This window comes from Rutidosis leptorrhynchoides, chromosome 1 (assembly GCF_046630445.1).
Source record: "Rutidosis leptorrhynchoides isolate AG116_Rl617_1_P2 chromosome 1, CSIRO_AGI_Rlap_v1, whole genome shotgun sequence".
Classification (NCBI taxonomy): domain Eukaryota; kingdom Viridiplantae; phylum Streptophyta; class Magnoliopsida; order Asterales; family Asteraceae; genus Rutidosis; species Rutidosis leptorrhynchoides.
Window position 1 is genome coordinate 660925414 of NC_092333.1, and position 8953 is coordinate 660934366.

Genomic DNA, 8953 nt, shown 5'->3' on the forward strand with positions numbered 1-8953 from the left:
TGGCGTAACATATTACGGCGAAATAAGCACGAATCGATCATGAGAAGGTGTTTAGGGTTTTTTTTAGGTTTAAAGAGAGAGAAAGATTCACCATTAACCAAACACACACCTTCAAATCTCTCCAAACACTTCATTGTTCCTTTTCTGATCCCCCACATTCATCTAACAAAAAAGACTAATGGATACTTAACAAGGCTTAAATATTTCATAAAAATCTTGGGTATGTCATTTTTTGGTACGAAGTATCCACAGAAGAAAACAAACCACTCAATTAGTCCCTCAACTGTTGCGATCTCCATCATGAAGTCGGACACAAATGAACTTTTGAAGAGCATGAATGGATTCGACAGCAGTAGAACCAACCAAACAACTCCTAGAAAGTTCTAAACCATAACCACACGCATTTTATTCCACCAATTTAACCCCTAATTCATATTTTTGTTGTATCAAATTAAAAGTAGGGTTGATTCGATCTCAGATTCGGTGATAAATATATGGCGCAATATATAATGGAAAGGTAAGAACACGAAATTTATTTAATGCTCAGATCCAAATCAAATAACCTAAAAATGTCATCTTTCTCAATATCATATCCACGTAAAGAGCCAACACAAATCGTATCACAGTACACAATTATTTCATTAAAACCAATTCAATCCCGAAATTACTGAGTAGAAAAGATCGACCTAAATCAATATATCATCTTTTTTGCATAATAAAATATGTAAGATCCAACACAGGTAGTATCACTCTACACATAATTTCGGTAAAACCAAGTCAATCTCGAAATTTACACAATTATAAAATAATTTAAAAATTAAAATAATATTACGACGGTACCAGACCACTTGGCGGCAGTGAGTGCGGGTTTAAGGAAGAGATTGTAGGTTTTTGCAACTGCAATTTTATGAAGCCGCCGTTAGCATCTGAATCGCCGACCTCCGGATACCGATTAAATGACCGGAAAAGCTTCAAGCAATTTCAATCAATTAGAGGGTTTTGGATTCCAACGAAACCTAAAACCAAATTACTGCTACAACCCGACCTGGATTTTATGCCTTTCGTAATCGATTACGTTTTTGGATTTTATACCTATTATCAACAGATGATGCAAGATCTGAAGGTATCTACGAACAATCAGAGTAAAAACCCGCAGAAAAATCGATTACGACTTGTTATGTAAAATCCAAAAAAATTGGTACCATCATGTTCAAAATTTTGCTACGAATTTTTTGGTGGTGGTCGCGTAACATATTACGGCGAAATAAGCACGAATCGATCATGAGAAGGTGTTTAGGGTTTTTTTTTTAAGGTTTAAAGAGAGAGAAAGATTTGAGTCTAAGAAATAGATTGACGGTGCATATGTGTTTAAGAAAAACGACATAAATGAGGATTAAAAAGGGACACGTGTAATTTTTCTGTGTAATATAGATTTATTCATAAGATTTCAAGTGGCAGTGTTTTGTCAGATTAAATGTCAGACTAACTCCACATGCTCTATAAGATGTAGAGAAGAGATAATGAACATTGGTTTTCTCTCCAAAGAGTCAAATCTGACTCATCAACCCCACGTACTCTTTAAGATTTAAGATCTATCTATCAACCATAAACAATCCTTATTCTCCACCGCCACCGTCCTCCGTTGCTTCGTATCCTCCACCTACTGTCCCCGCCGCCGCCACCGCCTCTACCGGACTTTACTCGTATCAAATACCCCAAACTACCCCTAATTTCTACTATCAGTTTCACCTCAACCACCAATTGAACAGTTTCCTTCTAATTTACAACATAACGATCACTTCCTTACCCTACAATCACTCTTCACCCACCTAGCCCTAACAATACAAACCCTAACTCTAACCCTAGCAATACTAATTCCAACCCTAACGATGGAGCGCGGCTTATGGGTCTATTAAGCGCGCCACCGCTCTCCACGTCAGATATTTACCGCAATTATCGAATCCGTTACCCTCAGCTCCGATACAGAACTCTAATTTGAACGTTGTGGTCCCATCTTCGCCAGGTGTGATGCGAATGCCGAGTAGTAAGTTGCCGAAAGGACGGCATTTGATCGGAGATCGTGTTGTTTATGACATTGATGTTAGGTTGCCTGGTGAGATTCAACCTCAGCTTGAGGTTACTCCGATTACAAAGTATGTTTTGGGATCCGAATTTGGTGGTGGGACGGCAGATTGCCTTCAATAAGAGTTATATATGTTATGGCTTGAAACCTGGTACTATCAGAGTTCTTAATATTAATACTGCACTAAGGTCATTGCTTAAATAAAGGTCTTGCACAGGTTAGTTCTTTTTGTTGTGAATGCAGCATATGGTATTATGCTAGTTTCATTTTAGTTCTAATAAGAGCAAATGTAGATCAAAGAATGACCATTAATTGTAAATGACCGGTCATTTCGGTATGATTGTTGACTTGCATATCTATGTGTACTAAGGGTTACTTAGAAAATGCATTTAAACTGACTATTTTCATTTGAATATCATCATTGTGTTTGTTTTGTGATTTGGTAAACTGAACATGAGCATGATTCCGAGACCCTGATTTTTAGGGTCGATGCTGTGGATTTGGATATAAGTTGTGTTTGCAATGAAAAAAGTAAGTCCAGGAAAACTGATTGCTGACATAAATGTAACGTTACATAAGTGTTGGTAGCTTTAATCTATTAATAATCTGAATTCATTTTTAAATTTATTACTGTAATTGTTAAGTTGAACTAATCGCCCTGAGAACGCACATACAATTTCCGAGTCTATGGAATGCTACTTCTATCATATATACATTGTATCTTTTATTCTCATAGATAAAAACTATTTGTATTTCTTTCTTAGATGGTTACGGATATGACATTTTTTGCTGGGGATGTTCACTTTCTTGCCAGGTTAGTATGTAGGATATTGTTTATAGTTTATGTATATTCTTTTGGTATAATCTGTGGGTTACTGATATCTGTGATATGTCTCTATGCAGTGCAAGCATGGATGGGCGAGTTTACATGTGGAAGATTGCAGAAGGTCCTGACGAGGAAGATAAAGCACACATCACTGGAAAAATAGTAATTTCTGTTCAAATTGTAGGAGAAGGAGAACCAGTTCATTCCCGAGTTTGTTGGCACTGCCATAAGCAAGTAACGTTTTTAGAAAATTATGTTATAGTCATTTTCTTTGTTAAAATTTTCTGTTGGGTTCATGAATTTTGATATATTTCAGGAAGTTGTTGTGGTTGGTATTGGTAATCGTATCCTTAAAATCGATACTACAAAGTTTGGGAGAGGTAAATTTTACTCTGCAGAGGAAACCTCTCATATGCCCTGTTGATAAGGTGATTGATGGTATTCAGTTTGTTGGTAAGCATGATGGTGAAGTAACTGATCTTTCAATGTGTCAATGGATGACCACCCGTTTGGTCTCCGCTTCTGTGGATGGAACGGTAAGTTTTTACCAACACATGTTTTTTATTAGGTGCTGTTTGTTTCTTAAGACGTTTTTGTCTGAAGAACTACGGACCACATATGTAAAGAAGATGTGGTCTAAAGGTATGTATGCTGAATAGTGAAGACTGTTTGTTGTTATGTCTGAAAAATAACTTAATTCTCTGTCTGTAGCACTTAGAAGCATATTTCTATGTCTGCGAGGCTACAAACATAATAAGACATTATTTTATCTTATGTCTTTAGAAAACAAACTGTCTGCAGTAAAAACGTCTGTGCGCTGCAGGCGCGCAGACATAAGACATTATAAAGCAGGCGCGCAGACATAAGACATTATAAGATCTGCAGACAAAAAAACAAACAACACCTTAGTGTTAATTGCAGGCATGTGTCTTTTATTACTGCATTACTACTAATATAGTAATATATGTCATTTTGATTAGGTTATGTAAGATTCTACATGCATGCCTTCTTTTTGTAATTAATGCTAAGAAGTTATTGATATACTGTTGTTTATTAACTTGAAGCTTCATTTAAAATTATGCAATCGTTATGGTTAAATATCGAGGTACTAACATTAACCATGTGTGTTAGTTATCTAACTTATGTGACATGTTCAACACATCAACATCCGAATTGGTGGGCAATTAGTTTTGTAGGTTTGTTTTATGTATATCTTTGACTCCATTGCCCTGTTTAATTTTCATTGAACCTATGCAAATTCAAATCTTAGCTTATGCCTAAACTGAGGAAGAAGTACGAAATAGATGTAGCTGTGCATTTTAAAAAAAAGACTACTGCAGTTTGTTGTATTAACTTGTAGTATCTGCACCGTCAAAACATTCGTTTGTATCTTTTGTTCTCTTCTATAAGTTTTGTGGTTATCAAACAATATTTTGGTTGAGCAGATAAAGAGTTGGGAAGATCGCAAATCGGTACATATCGTTGTACTGAGGCCACACGATGGACATTCTGTCACCTCTGTTACATTTATGACTGCTCCTCATCGTCCGGATCACATCATACTTATCACTGGGGTACGTGGTAAACCAAGTTTCTTTCCATGATATTATTATTTTTATAAATTTTATCCTCCAATATTTGTTGTTTTTATTATTTGTGTATTGCATTTATTTCAACTCTTTTTTGCACTCATGAATTGGAGATGGAAAATGGGAAGGTCTGGTGGGTAGGGTAATGGGTCAAATTGGGGAGGTACAAAGGTTGGATTACGTAGTAGTTGATCAGAAACACTTGTCCGTAATAGTTTTTACTTGTAAAGTAATAATGTCAAATGTGATTACAAAAGGAGAGTATTATTTAATAATACTGTAGTTGTTTCGCTTTCCTTTTTTTAATCATAAAATACTTTAGATTTAGATGTATTTTGAGGCTCTTCAGTCCTATTGAGTCATTCTCTTCTTATTTATTTTTAATAGTAAAAAGGGTCGAGCATTGCACCTCTAGCAAGACTTGATGGGTGAAATGTAGTAATCTACCCATGAAACCCTTCCTTTTCCTTATATTCTGATATATAAGATATATGCAGGGCCCGTTGAATCGTGAAGTGAAAATATGGGCCTCCGAAAGCGAAGAAGGATGGTTGCTCCCTAGTGATACCGATTCATGGCATTGTGCTCAGACACTTGAGTTGAAAAGTTGTAATGAACCCGCAATCGAAGAAGCATTTTTTTTTCTTTCCAATTTGGTATTTTCTTGCTAGCAAATGCTAAAAAGAATGCTATTTATGCAGTACACATGGATTACGGGCCCAACCCTGAAACAACACGTATGGATTACATATCAGAGTTCATCGTCACTATGCCAATATTGAGCTTTACTGGCATGAGTGATCTATTACCCAATGGGTACCAAATTGTTCAGGTTTATTGTGTCCAGACTCCAGACACAGCCATACAACAATATGCTTTGGTTTTGTCCCAGTGCCTACCACCACCCTCTATTTTTGACGTCTATGAAAAATCCAGCTCATGTTATGCATCGGCTATTGAAGGTTCTGACCTGTCTAGTGTAAAATTGGAGCTGTCTAACCCTGATGGTGCGCCTATATCGAGCCATCCCTTGAGTTCTCCTCTAACTGAGTCTGAAAGTCTGAAACTAACTCATTCCTGACCCCGGTTTCTAACCAAACTGTTGTGTCACCTATGGTTCCATTGAGCCCTAGGTTGTCAGGGAAATTTTTCGATTGCGGGTCTAAACCGATTGATGAAACTGTAGAAAGCAAGATAGGGATCAAACTTCAGATGCTCGAGCTGAAATTGATGATGTAGCAACTGTTGTATCGGGACAGGGTGATTAGAGGGTTTCACCCGGAATACTTCAATCTGCGGGTCCCTCATTGAGAGAATAAAAGAAGAAGAAAAAGAATGTTCAACAATCTGGCCAATCTTTTTCTCCTAGCGTCCTGAAGTCAACTGATTCTGTTGATGATTTAGGAATGGGTTCAAATGTTTCCTCAGCTGAAGCCATACTTTCACAAATTCAGTCCATGAACGAAGCCGCTTGCCCAGGTAAATTTCTAAATGTCCTGTTGGAATGACATTTCTATATTGAGTAATGAGTTATAGGCCTAAAAAATTATCCTAATATTGGTTTTATGTACTTATTGATTGACACATGTTTTGAAAATTCTCTTATATTATCTTATATATTGGGGATTGACAAAATTGCACGGTTGGTCCTGTGGTTTACATCAAATGAAGTCGTTGGTCCCTATTTTTTTTGTCAAAGTGGTTGGTTCTTGTGGTTTACAAAATGGGCGTTGGTGGTCTCTTTGGTTGTTTTTTATGAGCGTGGATGGTTCATCTTCGTGTTTTCAAAATGGGCGTGGTTGGTCCCTCTTAGAGACCACCGACAAGACATTTGTAAACCACAGGGACCAAAAGATCAGGGACCAACGACTTCATTTGATGTAAACCCAGGGACCAACCGTGCAATTTTGTCTACTGGATTTGCCACATGTCATACTCTCCTTGTTAGGACAATTTCAAGGTGTATCTGATTAGGCCTATTTTAAGTTATTATTTTTTGGGATCTTTAAACCATCAACCTTTTATCTTCTGCCTTACCCGTTTGACTGGTTGTTAAAAGTAATAAACTAAATCATACCAGTTTTTTTTTTTTTTTTTTCTTTTTCTTTTTTTCTTCTTCTAAAGTTATAAAGTGTAATTCTTAGCATAATGGCAAAATCCAAGCAGCTGCTAGCTAAAACTATAAAACTACTCACCAGAGTGCATTTATTTCAAAGTTAATAGTAAAATACCTTTATAATTGCAGGTTTTGATCAATCAAAAGGAAATCCAGAGGCAGATTCCAGTGTTGGCTGTGTCATCAATTAAGAAAAAAGGGAAAAGAATCGAGACATCCATTGGGAAAAGCATGGAGAAAATTCATAAAGCTAATTCTGATACTTATTTGGCTTGTAGTCAAGAAGAGTTTGCAAAACAAGAAAAGTCAAACATAGACTGCTATCAACAAATTTCAACTTCAACCTCAAATGGCCACAAGAAATTGCTTGCAGCATCAGATTCTTTCCAGGTTACTTCATGTTCTCTTTGGTAGACATGAAAAATTGGGTGGGTTGGGTAATGTGTGAAACTTGCTAAATTTTAGTACATTGGGTTGGATTGACCCATAAACGTAAAATTATGCGTTAAACGTGATTACCATAACAAAAGGATATTGTTCTAGTAATTTGATTTTGTAGTTCATATGCATTGATGATACACTATAGGTGAATTTCTACCCATTTGACCGACTTGGCCTCATTGAGGTAAAAAATAATCCAAATTGACCCTTCCATAAGTAAATTGGTTGATATCATCACTTTTACATACTTATGTCATTTTACTCTGAAAGGTATAAACAAGTTATCCAACAAGAATTATTATAATATAAAGACGTGTGCAGAGAGGCATAGGTGATAAGGCTGTAAATTAACTCGAGAAAACAGTCAACTCCAAACTCAAAGCTACTGTTTCTAGACAAATTCAAGTTCAATTTCAAACTTCTGGTAAACAAGCTTTACAGGTATGTGATCTCTTTCAAACTAATATATTGCAAATATATGGTTGGTCTCACTTGATCATTACAATCTTTGTTTTTGATCTTGCGCCGACTATACTCTGATATTAATTGTACAAGTGTCAAAATTTTCTGTTGTTCCTGATTTTGAGATGTATTGCAAGACAAAGTTTGATCAAGTTGATGCTAAATTACAGAAGGGAATGGTTGAACATACAATTGCAGCTCAGCATAAAGTTGAATCCACTCATTCACCTTTGGCAGTTGCTTTACGGGTAAGAAACAAGACTATAGTTGGACAATTATAACCCTAATGTTACAAGACACTGTTTCCCTTTTTGATGTAATACTGGTTTTTCAGGATACTATCAATTCAGCATCGTCTATGACTCAAACTTTAAGGGGTGAATTGGCTGAGGTCAAAGGAAATTGATGTCTCTTGCAGCTGCCGGATACTATCAATTCAGGATAGTATCAATTCAGGATACTATCAATTCAGCATCTTCTTTTTGAAGGACACTGTTTCCTCTTTTTCAGGATACTATCAATTCAGCATCGTCTTTTTGAAGTAAATTGTTTTGCCTTAAAAAAAAAAAAATCAAACTATGAAGTTTAAACTTTAATACCTTAAACCCTAAGCCCTAAACCCAAAACTCTAAACCGTTCGTGTTAAAAATTCAATCTAAACCCTAATTCGTAAACCCTAATTTCTAAACCCAAAACCCCAATTTCTAAACCCTAATAGCTAAATCCTAAATTTCAACCCCTAATTTCTAAACCCTAATTTTTTAACCCTAAAAAACAAACTCAGAAGCAAAACATTCATTGCAGTGAATGTTATCATTTATTTCTTCGAGCGTTTTCCCACCAAAATAATAACATTTTTCACGAAGTGTCTTTTTTAAATCTTCATATTTTCATGTGATATTGATGCTTGGGAAAAAAAATTCATTAAAAACGAAAAAAAATTACTTCCCCCCACTTCCCCCCAAAAAGTGCTTCCCTCTTGATTAAAACACTATGTATATATATATATATATATATAAATATATATATATAAATATATATATATATATATATATATATATATATATATATATATATATATATATATATATATATATATATATATATATATATATATATATATAGGGGCACGATCCATGGATAAGCTTAAAAGGAGTACAAACGGGATAAGTAAAATAAATTTTTTTTTTTGAAATTTTTTTTTACATTCATAAATCTGCATTAAAATGCACCTCTAATCAATTTTTTTCATAAAAAAAAAAATTCAAAATCTTTCAAAAATCGATGATGAATGGTAAAATTAACCATTCATCGGTTTAATTTATCATTCATCTTGTTTACGATGAATGGTAAAATTAATCAATGCTAAAAAAAACCAGATAAATGGTTAAATTAACCATTCATCTGTTTTTTTATCATTCATCATAAACAGATGA

At 35.1% G+C, this 8953-nt stretch overlaps 1 pseudogene; it reads left to right on the plus strand.

Annotated features, from left to right (window-relative positions):
- The first annotated feature begins 494 nt into the window (after positions 1 to 494).
- On the plus strand, positions 495 to 7952 carry LOC139850426 (enhancer of mRNA-decapping protein 4-like; annotated as a pseudogene).
- Positions 7953 to 8953: the final 1001 nt, after the last annotated feature.